The following is a 25,386-nucleotide window of genomic DNA, read 5'->3' as shown; positions in this document are numbered from 1 at the left end:
TCCCTAGATTTTCTTCTAGGGATTTTATAGTTTGGGGTTTTACATTTAGGTCTTTAATCCATCTTGAGTTAATTTTCTTTATAAGGTGTAAGGAAAGGGTCCAGTTTCAGTTTTCTGCATATGGGTAGCCAGTTTTCCCAGCACCATTTATTAAATAGGGACTCCTTTCCCCATTGCTTGTTTTTTTCAAGTTTATCAAAGATCAGATGCTTTTCAGTATGCAGTCTTATTTCTGATTTCTCTATTCTGTTCCATTGTTCTATGTGTCTGTTCTTGTACCAGTAACGTGCTGTTTTGGTTAGTTTAGCTTTGTAGTATAGTTTGAAGTGGGGTAGCATGATGCCTCCAACTTTGTTCTTTTTGCTTAGGATTGTCTTGGTTATTCAGGCTCTTTTTTGGTTCCATATGAATTTTAAAATAGTTTTTTCTAATTCTGTGAAGAATGTCTATGGTAGTTTAATGGGGATAGCATTGAATCTATAAATTACTTTGGGCAGTATAGCCATTTTCATGATTTTGATTCTTTCTATCCATAAGCATGGAATGTTTCCTTATTTGTTTATGTCCTCTGATTTCTTTGAGCATTGGTTTGTAGTTCTTCTTGAAGAGAGCCTTCACTTCCCTTCTTTGCTGTATTCCTAGGTATTTTATTCTTCTTGTAGCAATTGTGAATGGGAGTCCATTCATGATTTGCCTCTCTGCTTGCCTGTTGTTGGTGTATAGGAATGCTAGTGATTTTTGTGTGTTCATTTTATATCCTGAGACTTTGGTGAGGTCGCTTCTCAGCTTTTGCACTAAATGATGGGGTTTTCCAGATACAGGATCATGTCATTGGCAAACAAAGATAATTTGACATCCTGTCTTCCTATTTGAATACCCATTATTTATTTCTCTTGTCTGATTGCCCTAGCCAGAACTTCCAATACTGTGTTGAACAGGAGTGGTGAGAGAGGACATTCTTGCCTTGTGCTGGTTTTCAAGCAGAATGCTTCCAGGTTTGCCCACTCACTATGACATTGGCTGGAAGTTTGTCATAAATGGCTCTTATTATTTTGAGGTTTGTTCCTTCAATAACTAGTTTATTGAGAGTTTTTAACATGAAGGGATGTTGAATTTTACCAAAGGCTTATTTTGCATTTATTGAAATAATCATGTGGTTTGTGTCTTTAGTTCTGTTTATGTGATGATTTACATTTATTGATTTGCATATGTTGAACAAACCTTGCATCCCAGGGATGAAGCCAACTTGATCATAGTGGATAAGCTCTTTGAAGTGCTGCTGGATTTAGTTTGCCATTATTGTATTGAGGATTTTTGCATTAGTGTTCATCAAGGATATTGGCTGGAAGTTTTCCTTTTTGGCATATCTCTGTCAGGTTTTGGTACCAAGATGGTGCTGGCTTTATAGAATACGTTAGGGAGGAGTCCCTACTTTTCAATTTTTTGGGAAGAGTTTCAATAGAAATGGTGCCAGTTGTTCTTTGTACCTCTGGTAGAATTCAGCAATGAATCTCTCTAGTCCTGGGCTTCTATTGACTGGTAGTTTATTTATTACTGCCTCAATTTCAGAACTTGTTATTGGTCTATTCAGAGATTCAGTTTCTTACTGGGTCAGTCTTGGGAAAGTGTATGTGTCCAGGAATTTATTCATTTCTTCTATATTTTCTGGTTTATGGGCATAAAGGCATTTATAGTATTCTCTGAGGGTTGTTTGTATTTCTGTGGGGTCAGTGGTGATATTCCCTTGATTATTTCTGATTGTGTTTACTTGACTCTTTTCTTCTTTATTAGTCTACTAGAGGTCTATCCATGTTATTACTATTTAAAAAAAAACAACTTCTGGATTCATTTATTTTTCCAAGGGTTTTTCATGTCTCTATCTCCTTCAGTTCAGCTTTGATCTTGGATATTTCTTGTCTTCTACTAGCTTTGGAATTTGTTTGCTCTTGGTTCTCTAGTTCTTCTAGTTGGTATGTTAGGTTGTTGACTTGAGATATTTCCAGCTTTTTGATGTTAGCATTTAGGGCTATAAATTTCCCTCTTGACACTGCTTTAGCTGCATTCCAGAGATTCTGATATGTTGTCTCTGTGTTTACATTAGTTTCAAGGACCTTAGTTTCTGCCTTAATTTCAGCATTTACTCCAGAGTCATTCAGGAGCAGGTTGTTGAATTTCCATGTCATTGTGCGGTTTTGAGTGAATTTTTAAATCTTGAGTTTTAATTTCGTTGTGTTGTGTTTTGAGAGACTGTTTTTTATGATTTCAGTTCTTTTGCATTTGCTGAGGCATGTTTTACTTCTGATTATGTAATCAATTTTTAAGTAAGTGCCAGGGGGTGATGAGAAGAATGTATATTCTGTTGTTTTTGAGTGTAGAGTTCTGTAGATATCTATCAGGTCCACTTGATCCAGAGCTTAGTTCAGGTCCTGAATATCTTTGTTAATTTTTTGTCTCACTGATCTGCCTAATATCGTAAGTGGGGTGTTAAAGTCTCCCACTATTATTGTGTTGGAGTCTAAGTTTTTTGTAGGTCTCTAAGCACTTGCTTTATGAATCTGGGTGCTCTTGTTTTGGGTGCATATACAGTAAGGATAATTAGCTCTTCTTGTTGAATTGAAACCTTTACCATTATGTATGCCCTTCTTTGTCTTTTTTGATCATTGTTAGTTTAAAGTCTGTTTTTTCAGAATCTAGGATTGCCACCCCTGCTTTTTTCCTGTTTTCCATTTGCTTGGTAGATTTTCCTCCATCTGTTTATTTTGAGCCTATTTGTGTCATTGCATGTGAAATGGTTCTCTTGCAGACAGCATTCTGATGGGTCTTGACTTTATCCAGCTTGCCATTCTGTGTCTTTTAATTGGGGCATTTAGCTCATTTACAATTAAGGTTAGTGTTGTTATGGGTAAATTTGATCCTACCATCATGATGCTAACTGGGTATTTTGCAGACTTGTTTATGTAGTTGCTTCATAGTGTCCCTGGTCTGCGTACTTCAGTATGTTTTTGTAGTGGCTGATAATGATTTTTTCTTTCTATATTTAGTGCTTCCATCAGGAGTTCTTGTAAGGCATGCCTGCTATGATGAATTCCTTCAGCATTTGCTTGTCTGAAAAGGATCTCATTTCTCCTTCACTTATGAAGGTTAGTTTGGCTGGATATAAAATTCTGGGTTAGAAATTCTTTTCTTCAAGAATGTGAAATATCTGGCTTGTAGGGTTTCCATTGAGAGATTCACTGTTAGTCTGATGACTTTCCCTTTGTAGGTGACCTGGCCTTTCTCTCTGGCAGCCCTTAATATTTTTTCTTTCATTTCAACCTTAAAGAATCTGATGATTATATGTCTTAGGGCCAATCTTCTCAGGGAGTATCTTACTAGGGTTCTCTGCATTTCCTAAATGAGAATTTTGGCCTGTCTTGCTAAGCTGGGGAAGTTCGTCTAGATGATATCCTGAAGTATGTTTTCCAACTTGGTTTTATTCTGCGCGTCTTTTTCAGGTACTGCAGTCAGTCATAGTTTTGGTCTCTTTACATAATCCCATATTTCTCAGAGGTTTTGTTCATTACTTTTTGTTCTTTTTCCTCCATTCTTTGTCTGCCTGTCTTTTTTCAGAAAGACAGACTTTAAGCTCTGGGATTCTTTCCTCCACTTGGTCTATTCTGCTATTGATACTTGTTATTGCATTGTAAAGTGCTTAGGTTTTTCAGCTCCATAAGATTGATTATGTTTCTTTCTAAACTGGCTATTCTGGCTATCATCTCCTGTTTGTTGTATCATGATTCTTAGCTTCTTTGCATTTGGTTAAAACATGCTCCTTTAGCTCAGTGAATCTGATTATTACCTACCTTCTGAAGCCTACTTCTATCAGTTCAGCCATCTCTGCCTCAGCCCAGTTCTGTGCCCTTCTGGAGAGGTGTTTCAGTCATTTAATGGAGAAGAGGCACTCTGGCTTTTTGAGTTTTTAGTGTCTTTGCATTGACCCTTTCTCATCTTTGTGACCTTATATACCTTTGATCTTTGAGGTTGCTGACCTTTGAATGAGGTTTCTTTGGGGTCTTTTTGTTGATGCTCTTGTTATTGTTTTCTATTTGTTTATTTTTCTTTTAACAGTCAGGCCACTCTACCATAGGCCTGCTGTGGTTTGCTGGGGGTCTGCTCCAGACCCCATTTGTCAGTTTCTCCTATACCAGGAAGTAGTTACCAGTGAAGGCTGCAAAAGAGCACAGATGGCTGGCAGCTCCTTCCTCTGGAAACTCCATCCCAGAGGGGTACTGACCTGTTGCCAGCCAATACGCACCTGTATGAGGTGGCTGAAGACCTCCATTGGGAGGTCTTAACCAGTCAAGAGGAATTGGATCAGAGAACCACCCAAAGAAGCTGCCTGGCTGCTTTTTCGTGGAGCAGGTGTGCTGTGTTGTTCAGGACCCATCCTCATCCATACCACCTGCTTTCTCCAAACCCAGCAGGCCGGAGCAGCTGAGTCAACCAAACCACAGAGATGATGGCTGCCCCTATTCTATAGGAAATTGGACTCATCTCAGGTGGAATCCAACCCTCTGCCATTGGCTAGCTGGGATTCCAAGCCAGTGGATCTTAGCTTGTGAGGTGCTATGGAAGTGGCACCCACAGGATAATGCTGCTTGGCTCCCTGGATTTAGCCTCTTTCCTAGGGATATGTACAGACAGATTTCCTGTCTTGCCAAGGATCTCAGGGCCAGAGTATGTAAAACTCCTTGGTCTCTGTATATGCCTGAGTGACTGCTCTGCTGAGACTCCACACAGCTCTGTGTATCAGACCCAAGGCCATGGTGTAATGGGCTCCTGAGAGGATTTCCTGATCCATGGATTGCAAAGATCTATGGGAAAAGTGTGGTTTCCTGGGTGGGGTCACACAATCACTCATTGTTTCCCTTGGCTGTGGGTGGAGATTCCTTTGGCTCCATGCTACTCCCAGGTGGGCCATCACATGCCCCATGCTTTACTTTCTCCGTGGGTTGAGTTGTTTGCCTAATCAGTTCCAGTGTGAGAACCTGGATATTTCAGTTGAAGGTGCTGAATTCACTCGCCCCTTTTCATTCCTCTTCATGGAGTTCCAGCTACTTCTAATTGACCATCTTGGATTCCTCAAGAATTTTTTGAATGAGACCTGCAAAGCACAGTCAACAAAAGCAAAAATACGTAAATGGATTACATCAAACTAAAAAGCTTTTGTAGATCTAAGGAAATAATCAACAGTTGCAAACTGAATCTGACAAGGGATTAATATCAGAATACATAAGGAACTCAAACAAGTCAATAGCAAAAAACCCACAAATAATCTGATTAAAAATAGGCAAAAGAGAAAATGGGGAGAGGTTGGCCAACAGGTACAAAGTAAGAGTTAAATATAAAAAATGTTCTGATGTTCTATTGCAAAATAAGGTGATGATAGCCAACAATATTGTTTACTTCAAAATAGCTAGGAGAGAATTTTGAATGTTCTCACCAAAAATTAATGACACATTTTGAGGTGATGGCTATACTAATTACCCTGATTTGATCATTACACTATATATATATATAGATAGATAGATAGATAGAGATATCTTCTATCTATATATATAGATAGATAGATAGATATATAGATATATATATATCTCAAGACATCAAACTATTTCCCATAAATATGCAGAATTATTATGTGTTAAATAAAAGTAAAACAAAACTTTAAAAAAGAATTCCCATGTATGCTTCATATTTATATATTTTTTTTTATTTTTGTAGACACAGGGTCTTTCTTTGTTGACAAGGCTTGTCTTGAACTCCTGGCTTGAAGCAACTTTTCTGCCTTAGCTTACCAAAGCATTGGGATTACAGGTGTGAACCACCATGCCTGACCTCATCTTTTTTTAAAAATTAACTACACATTTACTTTCTTGCAATGACTTCACAGAATTCTAAAATTAGATATTTCATATACTGAGAGAAAGCCAATGGTATAACAAGATCTGCTGCACCAAGAGCAGTTGTAAATATGTTGGAATCTTTTGTGTCAATTGCAGCATTTTCTAATCATTACCTAAAATATTTGATTCACTTGAAGTTTTATTAAGTTTTAGAACCACAATACCACAATTGGTAAAATGAGTCAGAATTTTGTGAAGAGATTGGTTAAAAAAATAACAAAAAAAATTAAATGTTGTTTCTGGTGGATATCAAAATCTGAAATAGAAAGATTACAATGAGAAAAATTCCTTTTGTTTGAAGCTTTTTTTTTTTTTTTTTGGTAAAAAAAAAAATGCACCTGTAGTCCCAGCTACTTGTGAGGCTAAGGCAGGAGGATTGCTTGAGCCTGGTAGTTTGAGGCTGCAGTGAGCTATGATCACACCACTGCACTCTAGTCTGAGTGATGAAGTGAGACCCTGCCTCTTAAAAAAAGAAATAAATAAATAAAATAAATTAAGAGAAAACATACTCTCTTTTTTAACTTTTATTTTAGCTTCAGGGATACATGTGCAGGTTTGTTCTAAAGGAAAACTCACGTCACAGTGGTTTGGTTTACAGATTATTTTGTCATTAGGGTACTAAACTTAGTACCCAATAGTTACTTTTCCTGATCTTCACCCTCCTCCCACCTTCCACCCCCAAGTAGGCCCAAGTGTCTATTGTTCCCTTTTTTGTGTCCATGTGTTCTCATTATTTAGCCCCCACTTATTAGTCAGAACATGCAGTATTTGCTTTTCTGTTCCTGCATTAATTTGCTGAGGATAATGACATGCAGCTCGATCCATCTTTCTGCAAAGGACATGGTCTGACTTTTTTATGGCTGCATAGTATTCCGTGGTGCATATGTACCACAGTTTCTTTATCCAGTCTACCATTGATGAGCATTTAGGTTGTTGTTCCATGTCTTTGCTATAGTGAATACTGCTGCAGTGAACATACATGTGCGTGTGTCTTTATGGTAGAATGATTTATATTTCTTTGGGTATATACTCAGTAATGGGATTGCTAGATTGGTAGTTCTGTTTGTAGCACTTTGAAGAATTGTCACACTGCTTTCCACAATGGTTGTACTAATTTATACTGCCACCAACAGTATATATGTGTTCCCTTTTCTCTGCAACCTTTCCAACATCTATTATTTTCTGACTTTTTGATAGTAGCCATTCTGACTGGTGTTATATAGTATGTCATTATGGTTTTGATTTGCATTTTTCTAATGATTAGTGATACTGAGCTTTTATTCCATATGCTTATAAGCCACATGTATGTCTTCTTTTGAAGCATCTATTCATGTCTTTTCCCCACCTTTTAAAGGGCTTATTTGATGCTCGTAAATTTGTGTAAGTTCCTTATAGATGCTGGATATTAGACCTTTGTCAGATGCATAGTTCACAAATGTTGTCTCCCATTCTGTGTGTTGTCTGTTTACTCTGTTGATATAAAAGTTTATTTTGCTGTGCAGAAGCTCTTTAATTAGATCCTATTTGTCAATTTTTGCTTTTGTTGCAATTACTTTTGGTGTCTTTATCATAAAATCTTTGCCAGTTTCTATGTCCAGAATTGTATTTCCTAGGTTATCTTCTAGGTTTTTTTTTAATTTTATTATTATTATACTTTAAGATTTAGAGTACATGTGCCCAACGTGCAGGTTTGTTACAGTTTGGAGTGTCATATTTAAGTGGTTAGTCCATCTTGAGTTGATTTTTGTATATGATGTAAAAAGAGGGCCCAGTTTCAATTTTCTACATGTGGCTAGCCAGTTATCCCAGCACCATTTATTGAATAAGAAGTCCTTTCCCCATTACATAATTTTGTTAGCTTTATCAAAGGTGAACTAATTGTAGATGTGTGTGGTATTATATCTGGAATCCCAATTCTGTTCCATTGGTCTATGTCTCTGTTAACATACTCTCTTATATTTAGCAAGATATTTAAGATTTATGATGCATTCTTTTCTTTCCAGAAGATCTGAATTCTCATTTGGTATCATTTTGTTTTATCCCGAATATTTTTTAAATAGTCCAGCTGTGCTGGGATCTTATGATTTTAATTTTTCTTTCATTTGAAAATATATCTATTTTGTATATATTTTTATTTTTTTTTACCATATACCACTGATCCCACATACCAACTACCTCCCTCATTTTGCACATCCCCCACCGGAATTATACATTTATTACAATCAGTGAAACTACATTAACATATCATCACCCAACACCCAGCTTACATTAGAGTTCACTCTTGGCGTTGTACATTCAATGGCTTTAGCTGTAGAATGACAAATGTTTCACTGCCCCAACAGCCTCAGTGCTCTACCTAAGAATCCCTCCCCCTCCCTAATTCCCTGGCAACTACTGATCATTTTACTGTCTCCTTAGCCTTTTTCAGACTGTCATTTAGCTGGAATCACATAGTATATAGAATTCTAAGATTAACTTATTTGACTGAGAAATATGAATTCAGTATTCCTCTATATTTTTTCATTGTTCGATAGCAAATGTACTTTTAGCACTGAATAATGTTCCATTGTCTGTATGTACCATAGTTTATTTAACTATTCACTTACTGAAAGACATCTCGATTGCTTCCAAGTTTTGGCAATTATGAATAAAGTTGCTATAAACACCTGTGTTTAGATTTCAACATAGATGTAAGTTTACATTACATCTGGCCCACATTGTTTCATATGAGATGGCAGTGGTCATTAGATTCAATATTTTTTAATGTAATGTGCTATTTATTCTTTGTTTGCTTTCATGATTTTCTTATCATTTCAAAGTAATTTGACTATGATGTGCCTAGAGATATTTTTCATTGTATTTATCCTGCTTGACTTGTCTGATCTTCTTTAATCTCTAAGTTTATTTTTAAATTAAAATTTGGAAAATGTAAGCCATTTTTTCAAGTAATTATTTTGCTTATTTCCTTTTCTTCTCATTCTGAGATACCAATTACAAGTAATTTAGACATTGTATATTGTCCTATAGTTTTCTGAGGCTCTGTCAATTTCTTCAATCAGTTTATCTCTCTCTCCTTTATTTATCGTGTCCCTAAAGCAATAATTGTTTATTTGTTATTTATGTATTTTTAAATTGACACATTGTTATTGTACATATTTATGGGTTACAATTTGATGTTCTGATATATATATATATATATGCTGTATAATTATCAAATTTGGGTATTCATCATATCCATCACCTCATGCGTTTATTGTGTCTGTGGTGAGAGCTTTCCATAGCCTCTTTTCTAGCTATTATGTAATATACAATACCATACTCTTAACTATTGTCACCCTACTGTACAATAGAATACCAGAACTTATTCCTCCCATCTAATTGTAACTTTGGGCCCATTGCCAAACCTTCATTATCCTCCCCTCTCCCTCCATTTTCTAGTCTGTAGTAATCACTATTCTACTCTCTGTTTCTATGTCAACTCTTTTTTAATTCCATACATAAGCGAGATCATACAGTATTTGTTTTTCTGGTCTGGCTTATTTTACCTAATATTATGTCCTACAGGTTCATCCAAGTTGTCCCAAATGACAGGATTGTATTATTTTTTATAGCTGCATAGTATTCCATTGTGTATGTATACCACATTTTCTTTATTCATAAATTGGTTATTGGACACTTAGGTTGATTCTATATCTTGGCTATTGTGAATAGTGTTCCAATAAAGATGGTAGTGTAGATATCTGTTTGACATGCTAATTTCATTTTTTACATATAAATCCAGAAGTCAGATTAGTGGATCATATGGTAGGTGGTTCTATTTTTAATTTTTTTAGGAACCCGCATACTGTTGTCCATAATGGCCATACTAATTTACAATCCCATCAACAGTGCATGCATGTCACTTTTCTTTAAATTCCCACAAACATTTATTTTCTCTTGCCTTTTTGATAATAACCATTCTAACATGAGTGAGGTGGTATCTAATTGTGGGTTTGATTTGCATTTCCCTGATGATTAGCGATGTTAGGCATTTTCTCATATACCTGTTGGTCACCTCTGTGTCTTCTTTTGAGAAATATCTATTAATGTCTTTTGGTTTTTGTGGGTTTTATTTGCTGTTGAGTTTTTAAATATTATTAATACTCTGATTATTAATCCTTTGTCAGATATATAGTTTACAAATATCTACTCTTATTTTATAGGTTTTCTCTTCACTCTCTTTATTGTTTCCTTTACTGTGCAAAAGTTTTTAGTTTGATAAAATCTCATTTGTCTATTTTTGGTTTTGTTGCCTGTCCTTTTGAGGTCTTATTTTAAATACATTTGTTCAGCTCAATGTCCTAAAACATTTCCATTATGGTTTCTGTTAGTAGTGTCATTGTTTCAGGTTTTAAATTTAACTTTTTAACCCATTTTGACTTGATTTTTGTACATGATGAGAGGGAGGGATCTAGTTCCATTCTTCTGTATGTGAATATCCAATTATCCCAACATTCTTTGAAGAGACTTTCTTTTCGCTAAAGTGTGTTCTTGGCACTTTGTCAAAAACCAGTCGGTTTTAGGTGCATGATGTAGTTTGGCTGTGTCCCTACCCAAATCTCTTCTTGAACTCCTATGTGTTGTGGGAGATAAGGGTGGGAGGTGACTGAATTATGGAAGCAGGTCTTTTCCATGCTGTTCTTATGATAGTGAATAAGTCTCATGAGATCTGATGGTTTTATAAGGGGGAATTTCCCTGCACAAACTCTCTCTTTGCCCGTTGCCATCCATGTAAGACGTGACTTGCTCTTTCCTCACCTTCTGCCATGATTGTGAAGCCTCCTCAGCCACACGGAACTGTAAGTCCATTAAAACCTCTTTTTCTTCCCAGTATCAGGTATGTGTTTATCAGCAGCATGAAAATGTACTAAAACAGTGCATGGGCTTATTTCTGGGCTCTGTATCCTGTTCTCTTGGTCTGTGTGACTATTTTGATGCCAGTAACATGGTGTTTTAGTTACTAGAGTTTTGTAGTATATTTTGAAGTCAGGTTGTGCGATACCTTCAACTTAGTTCATTTTTTTCAGGATGCTTTGGCTACTTGAGGACTTTTGTCATTCTGTATAAATTCTAGGATTCTTTTTTTTTTCTTCCATTTTTGTGAAGAACGAATTGGTATTTTGTAAAGGACTGCATTAAATCTGTCACTCACTTGGGTAATATGGCTATTTTAACATGTCTCTCCTTTAGATTGTATTATTTCTGGTGATATATTTTCAAATTCACACTCATTCTGTCAAATTTATTCCTCGCTTAAGTCTATCTAGTAAAATTTTTAACTTCAGGTATTTTATATTTTTATTTCTAACTTTTTTTATTATTGTTACCTCTATTATATCACCTTTTACTGTCAGGGATTTTATGCTCCTCATAGATACTTTCCCTGTTTCTTCTGGTAAAATATTCTTCCTGTGAGAACTAGAACCTCTAAATCTGTAGAAGCCAGAGATTCGGGTATGGGAAACACAAACTCGCCTAGTCGGTCATTGGAGTGCTAATTAAGATAAGCTACTCTAACTTCCACATCTTGGTTCCCAAACCCATATAACATAATTCTAACTACTTGTGGCACAGCACTGTATTACATTTATTGCTTTAGAGTGCATATAGTACCCTGGAAAGCATCATCTATAAGCTTATACTTTGATCTCACATTTATAAGGTCATAATTCTCTAACAGCTTCTAAGTTATGCATTATGAGATACTGCTAGTAGATCCTATGGTAATGGGTCCACTCCCAGATCTCCTTTGGTGTAAAGATGGCCCTTTGGTCTACAGTGAGGTTATGGGGGAATTGCATATCAGGATAACAAATATCGTGCAAGCCCTCAGATAATGGTGCTGCTAAAAATCTTCAGGCAGGAAAATCAAACCACTATACCCATAATACATGTCATTTCCAATCAAGATGAATCACATGCCTTTCCAGGGTGGAGGAGGGTCCAACATAATCAACTTAACACAAAGTAGCTGTTAAGTCTCTGTGAGGGATAGTGCTGTATTAAGGCTCAGCAGCGTTTTCTTTTAATTATAGGTTGAACATTACACAGTGGCATTTGTTAGATCATCTTTGAAGAATGGAAGCTTATGATGTTGAACACTTGCTTAACCTCCATCACTGCCATTGTGCTACTCTATTACTACATCCATGTTTCCAGCACAAAGGCGGCTGATGCTGCAGGCTAGCTTACTTTATCTAACCTAGTCATTTTGTCTACATGGTTGTTTAGTGCTTTTTCTAGTGTATATGTTCTCTTGAGGGTATTAATATATGATACAAGGAGCTTCTCTCTTTTTTCTGTTTTCATAGGTCCAGCCACATTGCTGCTTTTCTGGACCTCCTTATGCAGATCTTTCAGTCTTACTCTTTCCAGACTCCCAACTAATTATCCAAGTCATTTATTACTGAGCATCTATCTATCTATCTATCTATCTATCTATCTATCTATCTATCTAATCTATCTATCATCTATCTCTATATCTATATCTATCTATATCTATTCATTCTAATCCAAGACTACATTGTTTTCCAAAACAGTAGATAATAAGTAATATTATTTGAACCTTTCCCTATTTAGATGATTTAACCTCATTCCTGTGCTCAAGGACTGAATTGAATGGTAGTGCAGAAACAATACATTTTTTATTTTTAACCACGTACCGACCCACTGTCTCTTAGTCTATTTGGGCTGCTATAACAGAAATAGTATATCCTGGGTGCCATAAACAACAATTTATCACAGTTCTGGATGCCTAAACGTCCAAGATCAAGGCATCAAAAGATTCAGTGTCTGATAGGGGACCACGTCCTCATTTTTCAGCAGCAATCTTCTCACTTTGTATGTATGGTAGAAGGAGTGAGAGAGCTCTCCGGACTCTCTTTTAAAAGGGCACTTATCCCATACATATGTTCTGTACTCTAATGACCTAGTCACCTCCCAAAAGCTCAAGTCCCTAATACCATCAAATTGGGGATTAGGATTTCAACATATACATTTGATGGGGACACAAACATTCATTCCACAACACTCTCCATTCATGAACTGAGCTTAGCTTTTCACTACCCCCATCAGTTTGTTATAAGGGAGTCACTACCAATGTGGCCATAGCTGTGAGCTAAAGAAAGGTGCTGGTATAACAGTGGTCTAATATTTGGGGTACAAGATTATGCAGTTTATTTGTGCCCTCTGGCCTTTCTCATGTATAATTCTGGATGTACCAATTTAATCTTACAATTGATTGCTAGTGGATCCTCTTGACCTTAGGACTTGATGAATTCAAAAGAAGTGAGATCCTGTTGAGCAGTTCTGGCAGCATGGTCAATTAATGCTTCATGATCAGGTGCTCTAACAAAGCCTGACTGCATTCCAGAAGCAGTTTTTTGAGTGGTGCATAATCTCCACTAGTGATGGCATGGTCTTGCTACAGAACTGTAAAGGTTTTCCATTATTATTTTCAATTAGAGTTTTCCGCAAACTCTACATGTCATGGTTTCCTACCACAGATATCTCAGTGGCATCTGTTGTGTCATATGAAACATGTGGCAGAACATCTTGTACTGCAGCCGTGGACGTAACGCAGAATTTTTTCCCAATCTTGTTTTACTTAAAGCTTTCAGTTTTGTATGTTACTTGGTAAATGGATTAGTTCAGTATCCAGATGTGTGAAGTATGCTGCCTCCAGAACCAAAAGAGGACTGCCATGTATTGTCTTTTTTGTGGTGAGTGTTGCCAGATGCAATAATTTGTTTCTTACTTTGGAGAAGATCCATTGGCATGCCCAGACCAGTGAATATCTAAAAACTTCACTGATGTTTTAGGCCCCTCAATCTGTTGATGGTTTATTTCCTAGGAGCTTATGTGTCTTACGGTCTACAACATAGATGCCACTTCTTGTACATTTGTTTTGATTAACATGACTTATCAATATAACAAATATAGTAAATAAATGTGATTTTCTGCAAAATGTGCAGACAGTGTAGACCCCTTATTACAATAGTATGACAAAGGTGAGAGACGTAACATAGCCCTGTGACACACCCATAAATAAATGCTGTTTTCTGTTCCATGTGAATGAAAATTGCTTCTAACACCCATTAATAATAGAGATGGAAAAGACCACATTATCCAAATGAGTGTCTGCATACCACATATGTGAGAATGTAGTAATCTGTTAAAAAATATATACCAGACACATTGATTGCATTTGGGATTAGTACTTGGTTTTGTTTGTGGTGGTCCACTGCCATCCTCTGAAACCAATTTATTTTTATATAGTCTAGACTGTCAAATTAAATAGGTATATGTTGGGTATCACTATTTTTATATTTTTCTATCTCGAGCCATGGCATTAATCATCGCTGTTCTACTCCACTAAGATATATATATATATATCTCCAGCAAATACAGTGTGTATGTGTGTGTACTATATTTGCTAAAATGAGGGGTCAATTTCAGAGGCTATGTCTTGGCTTTCCCCACAGAGTTAACTTTTACCCCAATGGCCAAGTAACCCGTTTAAGGCTTCCTTTAATTTCCAGGAATGTCTATCCCAATATACATTTGGGGTCTGATTATTGATGAACGAATGGTTCTGTGGAAATAAATGGGCTCTTATGAGCTAGACTTGGCACCATATTTTATGTATATCTTCTCTAAAAGAGAAGCTATGCTGACTCTTTAGGTCCCTAGATATCAATTTTTATTCAGCTATTATGTCTGTGTCTCAAAAATGTCTGGTATTTCCTGTGCCCCAGGGTTAAGTTATCCAAGAAGATAACTATAAGTTCATTTGCGAAAGTACTAGGGGAATATTACTATATACACTTGTGGGGGAGACTTTATAAGTAGACTGCTGGTTTTTGAATTCATTAATCTGGATCTAAAAGCAGGAAATTGAGCAATGAATTGAAACTTTGAGGGGGGAGCTAAAACCAGCCTCCTGATCACTGTTCCTTGATATATCTAGACTGTATAGATTCAGCAATACCTTGTTAGCTGCTTACTAACTTGTCTCTGGGGACTCTATTTTTTATTAACTAACTTTATGGCTCTTTTTGGGTCAGGCTTTTCTGGTTGTGACTATTAACTTGCTACTCATTATACTAATCGCACCTGTTTTGCTTATTACATGTAAATACCATCACCTAGACTTTAGCATTTCAGGAACCTATTGTTGTCATTGACATCAGAGAGCTTGATACTATAAAGTGAACCTCATACTATCACCCATGGCCTACAGAGGACAACCAAGACATTATCAACAATGCTGGTAACTCTCACCACTCTATTAATTATTATGATAAATAGAGCCTTCCCAGAGAATGTAATTGGTTGGTAAATTTTCCATCCTTATGTAGTATATACACATGTAGTCCACTTTTCTAAAACTGTTGATTCCTTCTTCTACTGTCTGACATGGAAATTCATTGATTTCTGCATTACACAGTGTGGACCATCACTCTCCAAGTTTCCAAAAGTCATCCTAGAAGTGCATTAACCCCTACCTCCCAGGGTTATTGCCATGCTGTTAAAACCTGTATTAGCAGGTTCATCCCTTTCCTGGACAAATGATATTGTGACTGGACTATGGTTATTGGTCTGGTGGCCTGCAGCAGTGATGTAGATAAATCCTGAAAGGACTTTTGTAGTCTTCCAATGCAGAGATCTTGGCATTGTCTTAATGGAAGAGGAGTGCTAGACTTTAACATGGAGCAATGGACCACCTCTGCAAAATCAGAGGTTTCAGTGCACTCTGGGGATTCCAAAGTTTTAAGTGTATTTCCTTGGATATCTTCATCCTATATCTCAGGATTTCGCTTCTTTGTAAACATGGCCTTGACCTTGGCATAGCTGCCTTGCAAGGACTAATAATTCAAACATACCTGGAGCTCCACTACTTATACTTAAATTCTAATCCTTCCCCTCACTTATTTCTGCCTTCTGGCTGTAAGAGATAAGAGTTTCCCTCTATGCTACCAAAAAGGCCATGACTTTTGCCCTTTGCCTTATACTGTTGATTAATCATGTTTCATTGTCTTTTTCCAATGCAATAATGTCACTCAGCAGGAGTCATCAAATTCCATTGTCCTTGTAATTACAACTGTTTCAAGCCTCTGAAATACAGCACTTACCAATGTATTCTTTCTCACTAGTGTATCTGATTCCAACTCAATATTGGAGATTTTTTTTTTAGCAATTACACCTCTAGAGAAGTCTAGGTGCTACGTACTGGGTCTTCACTGGCATTGCCACCTGGCTAGTGAATGATTTTGATCAAAATCCCATTTTGCATTCCGCTTCCTCAGACCACTTCTGGGACCAACCATTTTATGTTATGTTCCCTGGGAGACTGGAAGACAGACATTAAGACAGATATTTGCATGCAGAGAATATGTTAATGAGTGCTATTTGCAGCAATAGCTGGGAGGAAGTGAGAAAAGTAAAATTAGGCAGAGCCATAAGTGTAACTGTGGTACATTTGCATAACAGGCCTCAGCTACATGGGCATCCCTGGACCTGGAATGGGTCTTCAGAATTGTTGCAAATTCAATGAGGCCAGGACAATGGATTCCCTCCTTAGGTGTCATTGGGCTCCTGACACTGGGTGTGGACTGTCCCTGGGGAAGCAGAATAACTTTTGGCAAGTTCATTCCCCATAGCTGAAAAAACTTCTGGGGAAAGCCTCAGCTGGGAGTCATCAGCAAGCAATACTCCTGCAAAGTGTAGGCGAATACATTGGTACTGAAGGATGAGATCTGGACAACGCAACATAGTATCCATTACAATACTTCAAATAGTCAAAACACTTATCTGCCATGGTGTCTCTGTTTGTACTCTTTTCTGTTTCAGTTGAAATTCTTCCTATGTTACTGCTTGCAAGCTCATTTCATTACCAAGACAGTGGTGAGTTTCAGTAAAATATATATATTCATGTTTATCTTTCCCATTTCTCAAGTTCCAGTCTTTAAATCAGTACTCCCCATACTAAGAAGACTATCAGGATTTTATTGGGAACTTATTAAATTACAGGCTCATAGTTCTAATCTTTCCCAAGTTCAGATTCAAAAGGTCTCCTAGCTTTTGTTGTTGCTGTTAGTGTTGTTTTTGTTGTTTTTATTTATTATTACTTTTTCTTTTAAAACCCTGGGAGTTTCTGATATAGCCGTCAGAAACTGGCATTTACGAATTATTTATGAATGACTGACCTAAGATAATCCCCTGGGAAGCTTTTAAAATATGAGGATCCATTTTATCTTGTAAGAGAAGAACATTCAATAGTTCCACAACTATTCTAGAAGTTGTAGGCATAGGCTGGTAATGATTCTTCCGCATTTATTTTGTCATGTTTGAAACCAATGCATGCATTTGGGATTAGGTATATAGTGTATGGCCATTTAATAGAACAAACAAAATTCATTCAGGTTTAGAATACATGATTTAATCATCTGTGTGGAATAATTCAGTAAAATATCTATCCCAAAGTCCCATTGTTATCAGCCTAATTTTCTGTCCCATCCTTCATTAGGGATACAACACATTCTCATTAGCGTAGTAATTTACTATGGCACACTGATTCTCAAGCAAGAGAAAACAAAAGGGGAGGAAAAGGAAGTGGTATAAGTTTGTAAAAGATCCAAAGAAGAATATCATTTCTATAGTTAAAAGGTTCAGAGGAAAACAAAAAAGGATCAAAAAAAGAAACAGCTCTAACAATTTACACTTGGCACCAACATTTTCTTAGCATTTAAAAAAGTAAGGGGAGTCTGAAAGTCATCCTACATTCAATTTATAATGCTAATAGATAGATAGATGGATAGATAGATAGATAAGCAATTTATTCCATTATTAACCTTTTCTGACTTGTTATTTGATTGCTGACCTAAATTTTGCTGTCTGTGCTGAGGACAACAGTAGACCTAGAGCAAATAGAGATACTCCTTTGGGATCAGGTATTTGTATATTTAATCATATTTTATAGTGATCAACACACCTGAAAGCTAAGACATTTAATTTTAACATTCAGATGTGAATGAGAGATTTTAAAAGCCAATAATAGTCTTAATTGCATTATGCTTCTTTGAAATTACATTGTACCAAATAGAATGAGAAAGAGGCTTTCCTAAACACTTGGATATTTATTGGAAATAACATTTTATATTATTTACTGGACTTTATAACTAGAGATTCTGGTAAGCTGATAAAATGGGAATTCAGATCATCTAGATATTATATAATTTAGAAGGGAAAGAATGTGTTTAGACTATGATGTGCAATTAAAGGAGTGTTACGAATTTGAATAATAAAGCCTATATGCATCCTAGAGGCTAAATACCTTTGAGTTTTTTCTCTAAATGTATCAGTGTTTACTTGTAAAGACTGTGTCTATCATTTTTTATATTCATCCACTGGGGTATGGGACAGTCAGGAAGGTTGCTTAAGAAAACAACAGTTGGTCATAGCTTGATCAACCTGCCTCTGGCCACAGCTACATCACTACAAAGCCCAAGTCTATGGGACCACCTTTGCAGAAGACACCTCTTTTTCTAAGAAAGTAAAGAATACAGGACTGGGGGCATTTTGGGGAAAATGGCAGACAGAAGACAAGACTAAATTACAGCTCCCTCTCAGATGGACAGAGCAATGTGTGGAGACTCACATCATGAACTTTTGCTCCAAGAACTATCACAGGAGCACAGGAGCATACCAGGAAGGCTGAGAGAATCCAGACCCTTTGAAGGAAGCAGATTACTCCTGCAGGCCCCAGCAGACAGCCAAAAAACCGTGAGTGCCAAAGTGTGAAAGTGTGAAGGGGGCACCTTCCACCTCTGAACCCACACCCTCACTGGGGAACCTGAAGGTCCAGACCACTGGAGAAGGATTTTACCTTACCTGGAGCTGAGACAAATTTAGAGAGCCAAGTGAAATACAGGGGTAGAAGAGGTAGTGGGAAGAGCCCTGTGGGCTCTCTAATTCACCAGGGAAGACATTTATGACTTTGTCTCACAGAGGTCCTTGGGAAGGGCTGCCAGAGGAAATGGGAAAAAAACACAGGAAGAAGAAAACTTCCAGCTGAACTTTGTAAGAATTTCGATGGAACACAATGTTTCCTGAACAGAACTTGTGGGAGGGGGTGAATCGAGAGTGCAGACACAGCACAGAAGCTGTGGCAGGCAGTGAGGTGCAAAACCTGAAAGCCCTGCTTGCTTTCTTAGTTGGGAGGTTGATAATCTGGGGCAAGTTCTCAGCCCTGTTTACCCACTGCCTGGAAAAAACTTGATGCTGTTTTGGAAGAGGGGGGCATAGTGGGAGTGAGACCAACCTTCTGGGATGTGTGGGAGCTGAGTGAGGCTTGTATCTACCAGCTTTCCCCCACTTCCCTAGTGATCTGCATGGCCCAGCAGAGGCACCCACAAACCCCTGGGAACATAACTGCATTGGCCTGAGAATCACTCCCCCATTTCCCACAACAGCTGCAGCAAGCCTCCTCCAGGGAGAATCTGAGCTAAGACATGCCTAACCCTGCCCCCACCTGATGGTCTTTCCCTACCCAATCTGGTAGCCAAAGACAAAGGACATAATTTCATGGGAGCTCTAGGGCCCCACCCATGGCCTGATCATCCCTATAATACCATAATTGATGCTCTCTTGAAAGTGCTACCTCCTAGCAGGAGGCCAATCAACACAACACTAATGCAATAAACAAAACTACAGTTAAGGACCTTCACAGAGTCCATTTCATTCCCCTGCAACTTCCAACAGAGAAAGTGCTGGAATCTATGGCTGAGACACCTGAAAATGGTTCACATCAGAGGACTATGTGCAGACACCCCACAGTACCAGCTCAGAGGCCAGTAGCTGCCCTGGGTGGCCAGATCCAAAAGACAAATAACAAACACTGCAGTTCATCTCTCAGGAAGCCACATTTCTAGGGGAAGGGGGAGATCACTACATCAAGGGAGCACCCTGTGGGACAAAAGAGTCTGAACAGCAACGCTTGATCCCCAGAGCTTCTGTCAGACATAATATACCCAAATGAGAAGAAACCAGAAAAACAATTCTAGTAATATGACAAAACAAGGTTTCTTATCACCCCCAAAAGATTACACTAGCTCACCAGCAAAGGATCTGAACCAAGGAAAAATCTCTGAATTGCCAGAAAAATAATTCAGAAAGTCAATTATTAAGCTAAGCAAGGAGGCACCAGAGAAAGGTGAAGTCCAACTAAATAAAATTTTTAAAAATGACACAAGATATGAAGGGAAAAACCTTCAGTGAAATAGAGAGCATAAATTAAAAAATAATCACAACTTCTGGAAACAAAGGACACACTTAGAGAAATGTGAAATGCACTGGAAAGTCTCAGCAATAGAACTGAACAAGCAGAAGAAAGAACTTCAGTGCTCAAAGACAAGGTTTTCAAATTAACCCAATAAAACAAGACAAAGAAAAAAGAATTTTAAAAAATGAACAAATCTTTCAGGAAGTTTAGGATTATGTTAAACAACTAAACCTAGGAATAATTGGTGTTCCCAAGGAAGAAGAGAAATCTAAAAGTTTGGAAAATATAGTGGAAAGAATAATTGAGAAAAACTTCCCTGGCCTTGCTAGACATCTAGACATCTGAATTTAAGAATCTCAAAAATCACCTGGGAAATGCATCACAAAAAGGTTATTGCCTAGGCACATAGTCATCAGGTATCTAAAGCCAAGATGAAAGAAAATATCTTAAGAGCTGTAAGGAAAGAGCACCATATAATCTATAAAGGAAAACCTATCAGATTAACAACACATTTCTCAGCAAGCTAGAAGGGATTAGGGACCTACCTTCAGCTTCCTTAAAGAAAACAATTATCAGCCAAGAATTTTGTATCAAGTGAAATTAAGATTCATAAATGAAGGAAAGATACAGTCTTTTTCAGACAAACAAATGCCGAGAGAATTCACCACACTAGAAGAATTGCTAAAAGGAGCTCTAAATCTTGAAACAAATCCTCTAAATACACCAAAATAGAACCTCCTTAAAACATAACTCTCATAAGACCTATAAAACAACAACACAATTTAAATAAAACAAGGTATTCAGGCAACAAATAGTATAATGAATAGATTAGTACCTCACATCTCAATATTAACATTGAATGTAAATGGCCTAAATGCTCCACCTAAAACAAAAGAATGGAAGAATGAATAAGAACTCACCAACCAAGTATCTACTATCTTTAAGAGACTCACTGGACACACAAATACTCACATAAACTTAAGGTAAAGGGGGAGAAAAAGATATTCCATGAAAATGGACACTGAAAACAAGCATGAGTAGCTATTCTTGTATCAAACAAAACAAACATTAAAGCAACAGCAGTTAATAGAGACAAAGAGAGATATTATAAAATGATAAAAGGACTAGTCCAACAGGAAATATTGCACTCACAAATATATATGCACCTAACACTGGAGCTCCCAAATGTATTAAATAATGACTCCTAGACCTAAGAAATGAGATAGAGAGCAACACAATAATAGTGTGGGACTTCAATACTCCACTGACAGCACTAGACAGTTTATCAAGACAGAAAGCAAACAAAGAAACAATGGATTTCATCCATGCCTTAGAACAAATGACCTTAACAAATATTGACAGAACATTCTACCCAACAACTGCAGAATATACATTCTATTCACAGCAAATGGAACATTCTCGAAGATAGACCATATGATAGACCACAAAACATGTCTCAACAAATTTAAGAAAAACAAAGTCATATCAAGTACTCTCTCAGACCACCGTGGAATAAAATTGTAAATCAACTCCAAAAGGAACCCTAAAATCCATGCAAATATCTGGAAATAAAATAACCTGCTCCCAAATGATCATAGGGTCAAAGTGAAATCAAGGTGGAAATTTAAAAAATCTTTGAGCTTAATGATAATAGTGACATAATCTATCAAACCCTCTGTGATACATCAAAAGCAGCACTAAGAGGAATGTTCATAGCATTAAATGCCTACATCAAAAATTCCGAAAAGAGCACAAATAGACAATCTAAAGTCACACCTCAAGGAACTAGAGTAACGAGAACAAACCAAATCCAATCCCAGCAGAAGAAAAGAAATAACCAAGATTAGAGTGAAACTCAATGAAATTAAAACAAACAACAAAACAATACAAAAGATAAAACAAAAAGCTGGTTCTTTAAAAAGACAAGTAAAATTGATAGGCTATTAGCAAGATTAACCAGTAAAAGTAGAGAGGAAATCCAAACAAGCTCTATTAGAAACAAAACAGGAGATATTACAACCAATATCACAGAAATACGAAGGATGATTCAAGACTAGTATAAACACCTTTACACACATAAACTAAAAAACCTAGAGAAGATGGATAAATTCCTAGAAATATACAATCCTTCTAGATTAAATCAGGAAGATAAAGAAACTCTGAAGAGACCAATAACAAGCAGCGAGATTAAAATGGTAATTAAAAAATTGCCAACAAAAAAGTCCAGGTGGAGACAGATTTATGGCTGAATTTCATCAGACATTCAAAGGAGAATTAGTACCAATCCTATTGACACTATTACACAAGACAGAGAAAGAGGGAATCTACCTAAATCATTCCATTAAAACAACATTACCCTAATACCTAAACCAGGAAAAGACACAACAAAAAGAAAACTGGCTGGGCACAGTGGCTCACGCAGGTAATCCCAGCACTTTGGGAGGCCAAGGCAGGCAGATTACCGGAGGTCAAGAGTTTGAGACCACCCTGGCCAACATGGTGAAACCCCATCTCTACTAAAAATACAAAAATTAATTAGCCAGGCATGGTGGCACATGCCTGTAATCCCAGCTACTCAAGAGGCTGAGGCAGGAGGATTGCTTGAGCCTGGGAGATGGAGGTTGCAGTGAGCCAAGATCATGCCCCTGCACTCCACTCCAGCCTGGCTGACTGAATGAGACTCTGTCTCAAAAAAAAAAAAAAAAAAAAGAAAAAAAAAACTATAGACCAGTATTCCTGATTAATATAGATGCTAAAATTCTCAACCAAATACTAGCCAACCAAATCCAACAGCATATCTAAAAGATAATCCACCATGATCAAGTGGGTTTCATATCAGAGATGCAGGGATGGTTTAACATATGCAAGTTAAACCATGTAAATAGACTTAAAAACAAAATTCATATGATCATATTAATAGATGGAGAGAAAGCATTGGCAAAATCCAGCATCACTTTATGATTAAAACCATCAGCAAAATTGGCATAGAAAAGACATACCTTAAGGTAATAAAAACAATCTATGACACACCCACATCCAACATTATACTGAATGAGGAAAAGTTGAAAGCATTCGCCCTGAGAACTGGAACAAGACAAGGATATTCATGCCCACCATTTCTATTCAACATAGTACTAGAAGCCCTAGCCAGAGCAATCAGACAAGAAAAAGGAATAAAGGCATCCAAATTGGTAAAGAGAAGGTCAAACTGTCACTGTTTGCTGATGATATCATTGTATACTAGAAAACCCTAAAGACTACTTCAAAAAGCTTCTAGGACTGATAAATGAATTCAGCACTGTTTCAGGATACAAAATTAATTACACAAATCAGTAGCTCTGTTATACACCAACAGCAACCAAGCGGAGAATCAAATCAAGAACTCAACCTCTTTTTCAATAGCTGCAAAAAAATAAAATACTTTAGAAATATACCTAATCAAAGAGGTAAAAGTCCTCTACAAGGAAAACTACAAAACACTGCTGAAAGAAATCATAGATGACACAAATAAATGAAACACATCCCATGCTGATGGATAGGCAGAATCAATATTGTGAAAATTGCCATACTTCCAAAAGTAATCTACAAATTCAATGCAATTCACATCAAAATACCACCATCATTCTTCACAGAACTACAAAAAACAATACTAAAATTCATAAGGAACCAAAAAAAAGAGCCCACATACCCAGAGCAGCACTAAGCAAAAGGAACAAATCTGGAGGCATCACATTACCTGACTTCAAACTATACTATGAGGCCATAGTCACCCAAACAGCATGGTACTGGTGTAAAAATAGGAACATAGACCAATGGAACAGAATAGAGAACCCAGAATTGAAGCCAAATAAGTAGAGACAACTGATCTTTGACAAAGCAAACAAAAATATAAAGTGGGGAAAGACAACCTATTCAACAAATGGTGCTGGGATAATTGGCAAGCCACATGTTGAAGAGTGAAACTCATTTCTTACGTTATACTAAAATCAACTCAAGATGGATCAAGGACTTAAATCTAAGACCCAAAACTGTAAAAATTCCAGAAGATAACATTGGAAAGACCCTTCTAGACATTGGCTTAAGTAAAGACTTTATGACCAAGAACCCAAAAGCAAATGTAACAAAAACAAAAATAAATAGATGGGACTTAATTAAACTAAAAAGGTTCTGCACAGAAAAAGAAACAATCAGAAGAGTAAACAGATAATCCACAGAGTGGGAGAAAATCTTCATAATCTATACATCTGGCAAAGGACTAATTAATATCCAGAATCTGCAAGGAACTCAAACAAATCAGCAAGAACAGAACAAACAATCCCATCAATAAGTGGGCTAAGGACATGAATAGATAATTATTTTTAAAAAGGTATACAAATAGCCAGCAAACATATGAAAAAATGCTCAACATCACTAATAATCAGATAAATGCAAATCAAAACCACAATGTGATACCACCTTACTCCTGCAAGAATTGCCAGAGTCAAAAAATAAAAAAAAAATAGTAGACATTGATGTGGATTTAGTGAAAAGGAAACACTTTTACACTGCTGGTGGGAATGTAAACTAGTACAACCACTATGGAAAACAGTGTGGAGATTCCTTAAAGAGCTATATAAGTTATTGTATGAAAAAGATACTTGCACACACGTGTTTATAGCAGCACAATTCGCAGTTGCAAAAGTATGGAACCAGCCCCAATGCCCATCAATCAACAAATGGATAAAGAAATTGTGATACAACACACACACACACACACACACCATGGAACACTACTCAGCCATAAAAATAAACAAAATAATGGGATTAGCAGCAACCTGGATGGAATTGGAGACCATTAGTCTAAGTGATGTAACTCAGGAATGCAAAACCAAACATTGTATATTCTCACTCATCAGTGGGAGGTAAGCTATGAGGATGCAAAGGCAGAAGAATGATACAATGGAAGTTGGGGACTCGGGGGAAAGGGTTGGGGGTGGTGAGGGATAAAAGACTGCATATTGGGTACAGTGTATACTGCTCTGGTGATGGGTGCATTAAAATCCCAGAAATCACCACTAAAGAATGTATTCATGTAACCAAACATCACCTGTTCCCCAAAACCTATTGAAATAAAAAAAAAGATAA

The sequence above is a fragment of the Nomascus leucogenys genome, chromosome X (assembly GCF_006542625.1).
Source record: "Nomascus leucogenys isolate Asia chromosome X, Asia_NLE_v1, whole genome shotgun sequence".
Taxonomy (NCBI): domain Eukaryota; kingdom Metazoa; phylum Chordata; class Mammalia; order Primates; family Hylobatidae; genus Nomascus; species Nomascus leucogenys.
This window is presented reverse-complemented; position numbering follows the sequence as displayed.